Here is a 15,419-nt window from a genome sequence, read left to right as displayed (position 1 = left end):
TGGCAGTTGAGGGAATAATTGGTATGCATGGGGTGTTCAGTGTTGTAAATGGAAATGGTGAAGAGCTTGTAGATTTATGTGCTGAAAAAGGACTGATGATTGGGAATACCTGGTTTAAAAAGCGAGATATACATAAGTATACTTATGTAAGTAGGAGAGATGGCCAGAGAGCGTTATTGGATTACTTGTTAATTGACAGGCGTGCGAAAGAGAGACTTTTGGATGTTAATGTGCTGAGAGGTGCAACTGGAGGGATGTCTGATCATTATCTTGTGGAGGCGAAGGTGAAGATTAGTATGGGTTTTCAGAAAAGAGGAGTGAATGTTGGGGTGAAGAAGGTGGTGAGAGTAAGTGAGCTTGGGAAGGAGACCTGTGTGGGGAAGTACCAGGAGAGACTGTGTACAGAATGGAAAAAGGTGAGAACAATGGAAGTAAGGGGAGTGGGGGAGGAATGGGATGTATTTAGGGAATCAGTGATGGATTGCGCAAAAGATGCTTGTGGCATGAGAAGAGTGGGAGGTGGGCTGTTTAGAAAGGGTAGTGAGTGGTGGGATGAAGAAGTAAGAGTATTAGTGAAAGAGAAGAGAGAGGCATTTGGACGATTTTTGCAGGGAAAAAATGCAATTGAGTGGGAGAAGTATAAAAGAAAGAGACAGGAGGTCAAGAGAAAGGTGCAAGAGGTGAAAAAAAGAGCAAATGAGAGTTGGGGTGAGAGACTATCAGTAAATTTTAGGGAGAATAAAAAGATGTTCTGGAAAGAGGTAAATAGGGTGCGTAAGACAAGGGAGCAAATGGGAACTTCAGTGAAGGGCGTAAATGGGGAGGTGATAACAAGTAGTGGTGATGTGAGAAGGAGATGGAATGAGTATTTTGAAGGTTTGTTGAATGTGTCTGATGACAGAGTGGCAGATATAGGGTGTTTTGGTCGAGGTGGTGTGCAAAGTGAGAGGGTTAGGGAAAATGATTTGGTAAACAGAGAAGAGGTAGTAAAAGCTTTGCGGAAGATGAAAGCCGGCAAGGCAGCAGGTTTGGATGGTATTGCAGTGGAATTCATTAAAAAAGGGGGTGACTGTATTGTTGACTGGTTGGTAAGGTTATTTAATGTATGTATGACTCATGGTGAGGTGCCTGAGGATTGGCGGAATGCGTGCATAGTGCCATTGTACAAAGGCAAAGGGGATAAGAGTGAGTGCTCAAATTACAGAGGTATAAGTTTGTTGAGTATTCCTGGTAAATTATATGGGAGGGTATTGATTGAGAGGGTGAAGGCATGTACAGAGCATCAGATTGGGGAAGAGCAGTGCGGTTTCAGAAGTGGTAGAGGATGTGTGGATCAGGTGTTTGCTTTGAAGAATGTATGTGAGAAATACTTAGAAAAGCAAATGGATTTGTATGTAGCATTTATGGATCTGGAGAAGGCATATGATAGAGTTGATAGAGATGCTCTGTGGAAGGTATTAAGAATATATGGTGTGGGAGGCAAGTTGTTAGAAGCAGTGAAAAGTTTTTATCGAGGATGTAAGGCATGTGTACGTGTAGGAAGAGAGGAAAGTGATTGGTTCTCAGTGAATGTAGGTTTGCGGCAGGGGTGTGTGATGTCTCCATGGTTGTTTAATTTGTTTATGGATGGGGTTGTTAGGGAGGTAAATGCAAGAGTCCTGGAAAGAGGGGCAAGTATGAAGTCTGTTGGGGATGAGAGAGCTTGGGATACAGCGCTGGTGGCTGATTCATGTGAGAAACTGCAGAAGCTGGTGACTGAGTTTGGTAAAGTGTGTGGAAGAAGAAAGTTAAGAGTAAATGTGAATAAGAGCAAGGTTATTAGGTACAGTAGGGTTGAGGGTCAAGTCAATTGGGAGGTGAGTTTGAATGGAGAAAAACTGGAGGAAGTGAAGTGTTTTAGATATCTGGGAGTGGATCTGTCAGCGGATGGAACCATGGAAGCGGAAGTGGATCATAGGGTGGGGGAGGGGGCGAAAATTTTGGGAGCCTTGAAAAATGTGTGGAAGTCGAGAACATTATCTCGGAAAGCAAAAATGGGTATGTTTGAAGGAATAGTGGTTCCAACAATGTTGTATGGTTGCGAGGCGTGGGCTATGGATAGAGTTGTGCGCAGGAGGATGGATGTGCTGGAAATGAGATGTTTGAGGACAATGTGTGGTGTGAGGTGGTTTGATCGAGTAAGTAACGTAAGGGTAAGAGAGATGTGTGGAAATAAAAAGAGCGTGGTTGAGAGAGCAGAAGAGGGTGTTTTGAAATGGTTTGGGCACATGGAGAGAATGAGTGAGGAAAGATTGACCAAGAGGATATATGTGTCGGAGGTGGAGGGAACGAGGAGAAGAGGGAGACCAAATTGGAGGTGGAAAGATGGAGTGAAAAAGATATTGTGTGATCGGGGCCTGAACATGCAGGAGGGTGAAAGGAGGGCAAGGAATAGAGTGAATTGGAGCGATGTGGTATACAGGGTTTGACGTGCTGTCAGTGGATTGAATCAAGGCATGTGAAGCGTCTGGGGTAAACCATGGAAAGCTGTGTAGGTATGTATATTTGCGTGTGTGGACGTGTGTATGTACATGTGTATGGGGGGGGGGGGGGGGGGGTTGGGCCATTTCTTTCGTCTGTTTCCTTGCGCTACCTCGCAAACGCGGGAGACAGCGACAAAGTATAAAAAAAAAAAAAAAAAAAAAATATATATATATATATATATATATATATATATATATATATATATATATATATATATATATATATATATATATATATATATATATATATATATATATATATATAATCAAAAAGTTTATCGATTTTAGGAAACAATCTTCGTTTATGAAGCTAAGTTGGATATTCTTAATAACCTAAAGTACTGAAAGTATTGTATAAACATGCTGATGAGTTAGTGGTAAATGGTAAAGAATTTAAAAACTAAAAAGAATCTTGTAAATGATAATGCACCAGATGCTTTTGGAGTTGTGGAGCCCAAGATTACGGAGTTAAGATCTCCACAGTTCTGTCCACAGGGATACATGATAGTATGGAGACAAAGGAACGGGAGAAGGAAGCTTGGCTTTTCTTGCCATAGATAACTTTTAAGTTTTAAGAAACAGTGGTGGACGATCTCCCATTCAGCCAGTCCATAATGGGAAGGGTTAATGTGGTAAAGATGTGTTTAGTTGTGTTAGTATTGTATGATCCAACCAAGAATTTGAACGACCCAGAATATACGAAATGATAACAAATTATAAACAGTTCAGTATGGAACCTGAGGCAGTTAAACGCGCGCTTCTCAGAGAAAATATAGTGTTTATAATGGGGGACATTAGTTATAATGGAACAGACTGGCAGAGTTTAGATTCTCATCTTACCAGGGAAACATAGAGGTACAAGTGTGTAAAGGAAAAGCTCCTACACCAGCTTGTCGGTGAACATACTAGGATGAGAAAGACTAATGCACCATCATTACTAGATCTAATCTTCACACATACTTGTATGGATAGTGAGAATATCATATATGATACATTGGAAGGAAGTGGTCTTGTAATGCTTAAGTATGATTATGTAGTAAACGAGGGGGTTGAAACAGCAGAGATGAGACAGGACATGAAGAACTGATTGTGGACAACTACACAGACCTCAACAATTTCTCTGGTAATATAGTTTGGGCAGTAGAGTTCATTGGCCAAGAGGCAGGGCATTGTGTGAAGAATTTTGTTAACTTTGCAATGAAGGAGGAGGAACATGTCTACTTCTAGCCTCAACTATAGGGGGAAAGTTACGAAATTGTAAAGAAGAGTTTAAATGAAGGTGTTAAAAGCAAAGGAGCTTCGAGGGTCTCTAGTGATGAAAGAATAGGTGACACTCCAGCCTACCAGCACATGCTAAGTGTGAGTGAGCAACGCATGAGTATGGTAGGATAGGATAGGAGGAGGAAAGAAACTTTGAAAGACGAAATGTGAGACAGGCCGGATGAACATTTGGTTGGCTATAAGCCTGTTGCCTGTCTTGGGATGACTTGATCGGGGCCTCCGTCAGAAAGTGAAAAATCATCTATGGCTCTATCCTCTCATCTGTTTATTTACATCCCAGTCTTTTTGATGGCATAATCTCGTAACGAAATTGAAAATGGGACATCGATCTGACGACGTAGGAAGATCTCTCTCTCTCAGCCTCGAGAGGAAGAGGACCTTTCCACTTACCTCGGAGGCCCTCATGTGGGCTCTTTAAGTAAAGAGGAACCCTTCTGTGAAGACGTCATCTTTAATGGGGAAAAAAATCCCTCTATACCTGTCAGTTCGAGTGTCACGGTTGCGATGGTGCACGGCAGAGTCTGTATATAGTGCTTGGGCGCGTCCGTTCCAAGAAACGTTTTAGTGTTAATGGTTCACGCTGGGTTCCGTGCCTTTAACGGAGGCGCCGTGTGAGATGATGTGGGACGCATGGAGCGACCCAGCCAATTTCATTAGGCTTCATGTGCCACACAGTGGGAACAGCCGTCCACTTGCTTCACACGCTGATTCAGACAACTGGCGCACGCGCGGCCCATACGTTTCCTGTTTACAGACCTGCGCCTTACTGTACTGGCGTAGGGATTGTACGGAATTGCGTAAAGGAAATGCATCGTAACGCAGGAATATTATACGGCATTGATGACGTGAAATATAATCAGTTTAAGTCTTCGTAAAAATATCAAGAACTCTAAACTTTTGATTAAAAGTCACTTTCTTCTGTAATGGAAGATGATGATCAGGAGGTTCAGATTACAAGAGGAGGATCCCTACTCTGAAAACTTCCTCAGGACGGGGAAATTTTGAAGAGATGGAACACTACTTTTGAGAGACTAGGAGGGGAAAAATGCTGTTCCTTAGGTTAGTCTCAGAACTAAAAGATGCAAGTCTGGGTCGGATTAGGGAAGTGGGTGTTTAGGTTTATTTAGTTACGTTAAGTGTTGGAATGAGAACTGTTGCGTCCAAGAAGGTATGTGTGAGTAGAATTACCTATTTTGACAGTACGGGGGAGGGAGTTCTACCCACGTGAGGCCCCGTATCTTATGCACTTTTCTACCATCACTCAACATTATAACCTTCTGTATGCTCTCCACATCACAATTTTATCAGTTAACTTCGTTCTTCTACAATTTGTATACCATAAAAAAGTACTTCAATTTTTTTCTGCCCCTTTTTTTGTTTGATTTTATGTTATGGCCTCTGGATGTTTTGTCCTTTCGAAGAAATATTATCTGTTGATATCATCAAACCGGCTCAAAGATTTAAAGACTGTGATCAGGTCATTCCATACTCTTCTCTCTTCCATGGTGGACACGCGTCTGAATCTTCTAACTTTTCCGTGTAATTCAGGTCTCTTAATTCTGGCACCATCTTTACTGCCCTCCTCTGGACCTTCTCGATTAGTTCTTTGTGCTACTGCAAGTGAGGGGACTAAATCTGAGAGGCATAATTTAGTTTCGACCTAATGTGTGATATTGAATAGCTTCCTGAATACTTCCTTATCCATATACTTGAATGCTATTCTGATATACGTATACGTGTTCTAGTATGTGTATGTTTATTGTATACATGTCATCAACTTTTATGTATTGTACGGGGAGGGATTTCTACGCCATCTTTTGATTCGTCTGATTTTGCTCGTAGTAATAGGTACCAACCCGTGGGCAAACGTTTTACCTCGAATGAGGCGAAGCATTTTTTCTCCAGCGGGACTGTTGACATATGGAACGCTTTGCCAGTTAGAATGGTTGAAACCAGAACCATAGATACCTTTAAGAATAGACTTTATGAATACTTCGCTTCAAGTCCACGACTTACATTATTTGCGCCTCCTTAGTCACAATGACAATTTGCACTTCATTCTGTCTAAATTACCTGTATATACCTTCTTTTACTACACTAATCTGTGAGTTTCAGCTACCACAAACAGTCTTGAAAGGACCCAATGGTGTATTGTTGTGTAACATTCCTTTGTAATCCTTTATATTCTCTCTCTGCGTATAACATCTGATATAAGCCGTAGCATCTCACTAACTCTCCCTTTCTCTCTCTTCCCCCTCTCCCTCCCTCTCACAGTGGACAGCAAGGGAGACAGCGAACTGACCAAGGACATCTTGGAGAAGCCCATCTACCAATGGGAGCTTCGCCACACGTGCAGTAAGTACCAGAGCTTTTCCGTACACCATTGCTCTCCTCACACAACTGGATATCACTTCATCGCCGCTGCCTTGCTTTGCTCCACCAGATTATACAGTCCTGTTATATACTTGGTCCACCCTGCCACGCGCTTTATGACGCTTGACATCAGAATAATGTGAAGCGCTACATTACCTTATGACGCACTCCTACTTCAGATTTTCTACACGCCCATACACCACCCTGCTGGTTCTTCGCATAGTCTCTCTCACACCCTTACACCCCAGCTGGTACTTCACATAGTCTCAGTCACACTCTTACACCTCTGAGGTATAACCTGTGTCTGCTCTTACCATTCCCTATCTCGATCCTTTCCCACTCATCACGTTTGAAGCTTTAAAATCCTTTGTTAAAAGGTTTACTGTATTACATCACTCCCTCCTCCTTTCTGCTCTTTGGCTTGTGTATCTTATTATTTCTACGGCGTCTCCCTCAGCGTCACTTCCCGCCCTCACTACCTCTCCTCAGATCCCCACCTCTGCCGTACTTGCACTTGGGTTACCTTAATGTAACTTCTCCTCCACCTCCTTCACTGTGAACGACAATGCCTCCCGTTCTTACGTCACATCGAGAGAGAGAGAGAGAGAGAGAGAGAGAGAGAGAGAGAGAGAGAGAGGGGGGGGGGGGGGGGATGAAGTTTTCTCACTTGTATTAGATATTGTGTCCTCCTCCTGTCGCCCACAGTGTCTATATATTCATCCCTTGTTGTGACGTAGGGTCCACGTAAGTCGCCTCTTGGACCACCTGTCCCCTCCCCCCCACCTCCCTCTCATCCGTTCCGTTACCCTTCCCCTTCCTGTGTGTCATCTTGGCCTCCATCTCACCCATTTCCCTCCCCACATAACCTCTCTTAACATTTCCACTACATTTCCGGACTTCTCCCAGCAGACGTCTCGAACATCACAACGTACTGGAAAATACTTTTAAATGTAGTGATCTTACACTTACTCGGTGTCTGTTAACACACACACACACACACACACACACACACACACACACACACACACACACACACACACACACACACACACACACACGCACATACATACATACATACATACATACATACATACATATATGCATACACACACACACACACACACACACACACACACACACACACACACACACACACACACACACACACACATACATACACACACACACACACACACACACACACACACACACACACACACACACACACACACACACATCCAAACAAGATAATCCCGGCCCAGAAAGCTCGATTATTAAGGCCTATGTCTGGAGAATTTTTTTTTTTGGCCTCCTATGCTCAGGCCATCATTACCAACTGCTTCCTCAGTCAACTTGCTCTCACTAATAGGTGGTTTGATCAAGTAAGTAATAATAGGGTAAGAGAGATGTGTGGTAATGAAAAGAGTGTGGTTGAGAGAGCAGAAGAGGGTGTTTTGAAATGGTTTGGTCACATGGAGAGAATTTTTTTTTATTAGAATATGTTGAGAAAATTTTTTTCCAAGTCTCATTTTATAAACTGATTTGTGAAAACCATTTATCATCATCTATGTCTTATATTGATATTCATGTATACATGTATGGTATATGGTTGGGGAATGTCTTAGGCTTAAAACCATAGGTTAGTTGGAGGACGAGCGCTAAGGAAGGGGTGTCACTGCTCCTGAAGCTGGAGTTGTCGGAGTGTGTGAAAGAGTGTAAGGAAGTGAGCTCGAGACGACTGTGGGTAAGAGTGAAAATGGATTATTGGAGATGGGTGATTATTAGTGCCTGTGAACCTGGCCATGAAAATAAAGATGAAGAGAAGCGAGTGTTTTGGGAGCAGTTGAGCGATTGTGTCAGCATTTCTGATGCAAGAGGTTGGGTGTTAATGGTGGGTGCAAAATTAAGTAATGTTACAGTTTAGGTCATAACTGGGGGCATGGAGTATTCACTGATTTGAATGGGAATGGTGAACGGTATGATTTTGATAGAGGTACATAACAAATGTATGTGAGTGGGAGTGGAAAAGACGGTATGCGGAAATTATATGATAACATCTTTACGGCAAAAGAGACAATCTTGGATGTGACTGTATTTAGAAGGGCAGCTGGTGGGATGTCTGATCATTATGTGGTATACGCGAAGGTGAATATGTAAAAGTTTTCGGAAAAGAGGAAGTGATATGGATCAGAAGAGGGTGGTAAAAGTAAGTGAGCTTGAAAAAGAGACCAGTGTGAAGAAATATCAGGAGAGATTGAGTGTAAATTGACAGATGGTGAGAGTAAACGAAATAGGGGAAGTAGGTGAAGATTGGAAAGTATATAAGGAAGCAGTGCTGGTATGTAAGAAAGAAGTGTTGGCATGCAGAAGGTTGGAGGTGAGGAGTTGAGAAAGGGTAGTGAGTAGTGGAGTGACGAAGTTGCAAGTGAAGGAGAAAAGAGAGGAGTCTGTTCGAGTTACTTAATGGGAACGAGTGCGAGTGATTAGATGTACAGGAGAAAGTGGCCTTAGGTTAGGAGAAAAAGGTGCAGAGACTAAAAAAGACGGCAAGTATGAGCCAGGATACGCGAGTATCAGCAAACATCAGATGAAATATGATGTTTTAGAAGAAAGTTCATATTGTGAGAAGAAAAGAAAGCAAGTGGGAACATCAGTGAAGGGGGCAATGAAACAGGCAGCGATGTGGTGAAGAAATGGTATGAGTACTCCAAAGGACTGTGAAGTGTTTGATGATAGGGTCGCAGATGTGGACTGCTTGAGTCGCGAAAATGCGCAAGGTAAGTCACAGCAAGTGGTTTAGTGAAGAGAGAAGAGGTAGTGAAAGACTTGCATAAGATAAAATGTGGCAAGGTGGCTGGAGTAGATAGTATTGCACTTGAATATATTTAGAAAGCGGGTGACTGTTTTGTCGATTATTTAGTTAGAATTCTTGATATATGCGTGGATCATAGTGAGGTGTCTGAGGATTGGCGGAATGCTTTTATAGTGGCATTGTATAAAGGCAAAAGTGGCAAAGGTTCGAATTGCCAAAGTATAGATCATCCATCTTGACAAATGAGGATAGGAGGGTGGTTATGAAAGCGTTTAGGGCGAGCGAAGTTTTACTTCTCTAACGTTTTTGTACAACCTCTGAAGAAGGTTGTACCGAAACGTACAACAGAGGTATTAAGTTTGCTGAGTGTTCGGGAGAGCTGTGTGGCTAAGTGGTGATTGAGAGGATGGTTGGAAGCACAGGGCATCAGATTGGGAAGGAACACTGTGGTTTCATTAATGGTAAAGGATGTGTGGATCAAGTGCTTACCTTGGAGAATTTGTGTGAGAAATACGTAAAGAAAAAGAAGGATTTGTTTGTGGCATTTATAGATCAGGAGAAAGCATATAATAGGGCTGAGAGTAATGCCGTGTGAAAGGTCTTTCGAATATGTGGTGTGGGAGGAAAGCTGTTAGAAGCAGTGAGGAGTTTATATCAAGAAGTTAAGGAGTGTTTGTGGACGTTTAGAGGATGAGTGGTTCCACGTGAAGTTGAGTCTGCGGCAGGGTGTGTAATGTTACCATGGCTGTTTGAACTGTTTATAGATGGAGTGGTGAGGGAGATAGATATAAGGCTCTTGGAGAGAGAAGCAGGTTATGCAGTCTGTTGGGAGTAGATAGCCTGAGATGTGAGCCAGTTGTTGTTTCGTGATAAAACGACGCTAATGCCAGATAGAGTGAGAAACTGCAGAAGCTGGTTTCTGAATTTGGGTGAGTTTTTGAAAGGAAAAATTGAGAGTAAATGTGAATTAAAGGAAGACTGAGGTTTAGAAGTGAAAAGAGAGGTGTTATTTGGTGTGTGAGTTTGAATGGAAAAAAGAAATTAGAGAAATTGGAGTGTTTTGAATACCTGGGAGTGGATATGGCGGCGAGTGGAAGCATCGGAGCTGTTAAGCTATATAGTGGGTGAGGGGGAAGGCAAAAGTGCATTGAGGATAGTGTGGAAAGAGAGGTCACTGTGTTTAAGGGCAAAGATGGATGAATTTGAAGGGATAATAGTCCCGTTAGTGCTATATGGATGTGAGGTGTGGACGTTAGAGTGAATATGATGGAAATAAAAGGGTTAAGGACAATATGTGGTGTAAGGCAGGTATATGGAATGAGAGATGACAGGATAAGAGAGAGGTGTGGTAGTAGGAGGAGTGTGTATGAAAGAGCTGAAGAGGGTATGCCTAATGGTTTGGACATATGGATAGGATGAGTGAGGAAAGGATGAGTAAGAGGGTATATGTCAGAAGTGAAGGATAAAAGAAAAAGGGGTTATTTAAAGAGGAGGTGGAATGACGAAGGGAAAGATTCTTTGAAGGCTCGGGGCCTAAACATGAAGAAGGGTGCGAGGTGTGCAAAGGTAAGAGCAAACTGAACTGATGTTGTTTACAAGGGACATATTGCAATGGGCTGAACGAGGGTGAAGCGGTCAAGGCAAACCACAAAAACGTCCGAGTTAGGATAGGGGGTTCTAGTTTCAGTGCCTCTATCCCTTGCACGCCTTACACCCTCCTGCATGTTCATGCCCAGAGCTCTTTTAGGAATAGATCTAGACAAACCCTGCAAGAAATGTCACAACACCGTATTGTTAAAAGAAGATACCTGAAATTTTAAGTTTGTATCCATTTTTTGCATCTAGTCGGTAAAACTTACCATATGAAACTATGTAATGTATGTACTGAAATACGAATTGTCACACCTTATGTAGTATCAACCCACTGGCGTCTAAGATCCATTGTGACTTCTGTAATCCTTTTGCGCTACCGCTCACAGGATAAGCATAGGGTGCACAATAAACTTGCCGGGGGCACAGGCACAAATCAATCAGAAGCAGTAGTTACGGTAGTGTGTGAAAGAGTGTAAGCAGGTAAGCTCCAGACTGATATGGGTACAAATGAAAGTGGATGGCGATACATTAGTGCATATGCACCTATCCATGAGAATAAAGATGATGACAATCATGTGTTTTGGGGTAGCTGAGTGATTGTGTCAACAGTTTTGGTGCACGAGACCGGGTATTAGTGATGTGTGATTTAAATGCAAAGGTGAATAATACGGCAGTTGAGGGTATGATTGGGGGCATATGGTTTTCAATACTGTTAGTAGAAATGGAAAACAGCTTGTGGAGGTGTGCGCTGAGGAAGACTTATGATTGGGATTAATTGGTTTAAAAAAGGGACATACGTAAGTATGGTCAGCGGGCATTATTGCTGTCATATTAATAGATAGGCGAGTTAAAGAAAGACTTTTGAATGTTAATGTGCTGAGAGGGAGGGACACCTGGTGGAATGTCTGCTCACTATCTTGTTGAGACGAGGGTGAAGCTTTGTAGAGGTTTTCAGAAAAGAGAAAACAGTATCGGTGAGACGAAAGGTGTGAGAGTAAGTGGGCTTGGAAAAGAAACTTGTTTGAAATAATACCAGGAGAGATTGAGTGTAAAATGGCAAGAGATGAAAGTATGTGAATCAAGAGGAGTGGGTGAAGAACCTGTGGTATTTAGGGAAGCAGTCTTAGTTACATCCACACACATTCAGACACTCCAGCCTGAGCCTTCGAGGAGGTTGAGCACTCCCTGCCTGGCTTCTTCTTCTGATGCCTCTTCTGGAAACTGAAATACAAGAAGACTTGTATGATCTCTCAATAAAGAAATAGAATACTTCAGAATAGGTGAGTCAAGCCATGAAAAGAGAGAGAGAGAAAAAAGAATCGTTTAACCTCTTTGATTTCTGTCATTTCAGAAGGTCGAGCGATTATTCCCACTATTCCTAGTCACTTTTTATTTCTATATTGAAATTAGATATGTTTGTTCCATATGTAGATACGTGCCAAGGTATAGAAAGGTGTCTGGCTACTAATAGAGTTTCATGCATTATTTTATCATGGGTTCAGAAACTTGTATCTCTCGTGGTAATGACAGGGATTATAGGATAATGCAGGGCGGTACACCTAGGACGTTCATAATAGCTTTCCGCACAATAATTTCCATATAAAACTGTCCCAAATCTCCCATTATCTTTGCCTCTGTCCCTCACCGATACGTCCTTGTCAGTGACCGGGTCTCAGATTGTACTTTATCAATGTTATTAAGTTTAGGCAGACGATCATATGACCTTCCTTGCCTCCTGTATATTGCATTTTGTTTATTATTCCCGTAGGACCAAATTTCTGTGAAAGAGTCGTCATGTTACCCAGAACTTCTTTCTAAAGGTTCCTGCAGCCCATGATTGCGCTACTTTCAGTAGTAGTTATATATAGACTTCTTTTGAAAAGTTCTTTGACGAGACTAAACCACCAATGATAGTCTTGTCAAAGGAGACTTCACTCTTAGTGTAACCTCAAACAAGGACACACACACACACACAACACACAACACACACACACTCTCTCTCTCTCTCTCTCTCTCTCTCTCTCTCTCTCTCTCTCTCTCTCTCTCTCTCTCTCTCTCTCTCTCTCTCTCTCTCTCTCTCTCATACAATGTCTGAAAAAAAAAACTTTTTTCCCGCCCTCAAATGTTCAAAGGCGATGTTACACCATTTAGCACTTTGTCGGCTCTCCTTTAGCACTGATTACATCTAAAGCCTACGGGCATGGAGTTGGCAAGGTTCCTGAACTGTTCTAGGTCCTTGTTTTGGACCTATAGGGCCTTGATCTCGTGACTGAGGATTTGCAGCAAGCCTGACTTTTATTTTTAAATTGGTTAAGGTCAGGGGGAATTCCCAGGCCACTCCAGCTATTGTGTGTGAAAGGAGAATGTTGAGAGTAAATGTGAATAAGAGCGAGGTTATAATTTAGGTTCAGCAGGGTTGAGGGACAAGTTTACTGGGATGTGAGTTTGAATGAAGAAAAATTGGAGGAAGTCAAGTGTTTTAGATATCTGGGAGTGGACTTAGCAGCGGATGGAACCATGGAAGCGGAAATGAGGCACAGGTTAGGGGAAGTGACGAAGGTTCTGGGAGCGATGAAGAAAGTGTGATAGGAGAAACCGTTATCTCGGAGAACAGAAATATGTATGTATAAAGGAATGGTAGCTCCAACAATGTTATATGGTTGCGAGGTATTGACTACAGATAGGGTTGTACGGAGGAGGGTGGATGTGTTGGAAATGAATTGTTTGAGGACAAATTGTGGTGTGAGGTGGTTTGATCGAATAGATAATGAAAGGGTAAGAGAGATGTTGATGTAATATAAAGAGTGTGGTTGAGAGAGTAGAAGAGGGTATGTTGAAATGGTTTAGACGTGTGGAGAGAATGAGTGAGGAAAGATTGACAAAGAGGATATATGTGTCAGAGGTGGAGGGAATAAGGAAAAACGGGACACCAAATTGGAGATGGAAGGATGGGTGAAAAAGATTTTGAGCGATCGGGGTCTGAACATTCCGGGGAAGGGGTGAGAGGTGCAAGGAATAGAGTGAATTGGAACGATATGGTATGCCGGGGTCGACGTGCTGTCAATGGACTGGAGTAGGGCATGTGAAACGTCTGTGTTAGCCATGGAAAGGTCTGTGGGCCTGGATGTGGATAGGGAGTTGTGATTTCGGTTCGCAACTCATGACAGCTAAGGACAGAGTGTGAACGAATGTGGCCTTTTTTGTTTGTTTTTCTGGAGCTGCCGCGCTGACGTAGGGTTGGCGATGCTGTTTCTGGTGGAGTGGGGTGGCGTCTATAATGGATGAAGGATAGTGAGTATGAATATTTACATGTGTTTATATGTATATGGCTGTGTATGTGTTGCATATGTGTATATGTTGATATATATATATATATATATATAATATATATATATATATATATATATATATATATATATATATATATATATATATATATATATATATATATGAATGTATATTATTTATCTATTTTATTTAAACTTAGTCGCTGTCTCCCGCGTTAGCGAGGTAGCGCAAGGAAACAGATGAAAGAATGGCCCAACCCACCCACATACACATGTATATACATACACGTCCACACACACACATATACATACATATACATTTCAACGTTTACATACATATACATACACAGACATATACATGTATACACATGTACATGTACATACTTGCTGCCTTCATCCATTTTCGGCACCACCCCGCCACACTTGAAATGGCATTTCCTTCCCCCCGCGTGCGTGCGAGGTAGCTCTAGGAAAAGACAACAAAGGCCACTCGTCCACATTCAATCTCTGGCTGTCATGTATAATGCACCAAAAGCGCAGTTCCCTCTCCACATCCAGGCCCCACAAAACTTTTCATGGTTTATCCCAGACGCTTCACATGCCCTAGTTCAATTCATTGACAGCTCGTCGACCCCGGTATACCACATTGTTCCAATTCACTCTATTCTTTGCACACGTTTCACCTTTCTGTATGTTCAAGCCCCGATCGCTTAAAATCTTTTTCACTCCATCTTTCCACCTCCAATTTGGTCTCCCACTTCTCCTCGTTCCCTCCACCTCTGACACATATGTCCTGTTGGTCAATCTTTCCTCCTTCATTCTCTCCATATGACCAAACCGTTTCAAAGCACCCTCTTCTGCTCTCTCAACCACACCCTTTTTATTACCATACATCTCTCTTACCCTATTATTACTTACTCGATCAAACCACCTCACACCACATATTGTCTTCAAACATCTCATTTCCAGCACATCCACCCTCCTCCGCACAACTATATCTATAGTCCACGCCTCGCAACCATATAACATTGTTGGAACCACTATTCCTTCAAACATACCCATTTTTGCTTTCCGAGATAATGTTCTCGACTTCCACACATTCTTCAACGCTCCCAGAACTTTCGCCCCCTCCCCCACCCTATGATTCACTTCCGCTTCCATGGTTCCATCCGCTGCCAAATCCGCTCCCAGATATCTAAAACACTTCACTCCTCCCGTTTTTCTCCATTCAAACTTAACTCCCAATTGACTTGGCCCTCATCCCTACTGTGCCTAATAACCTTGCTCTTATTCACATAAACTCTCAGCTTTCTTCTTTCACACACTTTACCAAACTCAGTCACCAGCTTCTGTAGTTTCTCACCCGAATCAGCCACCAGCGCTGTATCATCAGCGAACAGCAGCTGACTCACTTCTCAAGCTCTCTCATCCACAGCAGACTGCATACTTGCCCCTCTTTCCAAAACTCTTGCATTCACCTCCCTAACAACCTCATCCATAAACAAATTAAACAACCATGGAGACATCACACACCCCTGCTGCAAACCAACA

General features: G+C 42.4%; 1 pseudogene; it reads left to right on the top strand.

Moving 5' to 3' along the window:
* Positions 1 to 15,419, top strand: part of LOC139754819 (uncharacterized) — a 539,145-nt pseudogene that overhangs the window by 342,934 nt on the left and 180,792 nt on the right.

This window comes from Panulirus ornatus, chromosome 1 (assembly GCF_036320965.1).
Source record: "Panulirus ornatus isolate Po-2019 chromosome 1, ASM3632096v1, whole genome shotgun sequence".
Taxonomy (NCBI): Eukaryota; Metazoa; Arthropoda; class Malacostraca; order Decapoda; family Palinuridae; genus Panulirus; species Panulirus ornatus.
The sequence above is the reverse complement of the archived record's forward strand: the minus strand, read 5'-3'. Positions and strand labels throughout refer to the sequence as shown.